This window comes from Arachis duranensis, chromosome 7 (assembly GCF_000817695.3).
Source record: "Arachis duranensis cultivar V14167 chromosome 7, aradu.V14167.gnm2.J7QH, whole genome shotgun sequence".
Taxonomy (NCBI): Eukaryota; Viridiplantae; Streptophyta; class Magnoliopsida; order Fabales; family Fabaceae; genus Arachis; species Arachis duranensis.
In genome coordinates this window covers 32,955,698-32,955,978 of record NC_029778.3, presented here as the reverse complement: position 1 = coordinate 32,955,978, position 281 = coordinate 32,955,698, and positions in this window count along the sequence as shown.

The window sequence follows — 281 nt, the reverse complement described above, 5'->3', positions numbered from 1 at the left end:
TTGAAGAACGAACTAGAAGCTGAGAAGAGTAGTATATATAGGAGTAGTTTTGAAATAGAGAGGAGCTTTTGGGAGAAGCTAGAAAAGAGAACTACTCTTTGTATTTTTACTTGCTCTGCACTTCTAGCTTTATCATGTATTCTCCATTTTTGATTTTGATTTCTAGAGCTATGAACAACTAAACCCCTTTCATTGGGTTAGGGAGCTCTGTTGTAATTTGATGGATCAATACTAATTTTCTTGTTCTTCTTCTATCTTTCCTTTTGATTTTACTTGAAAGC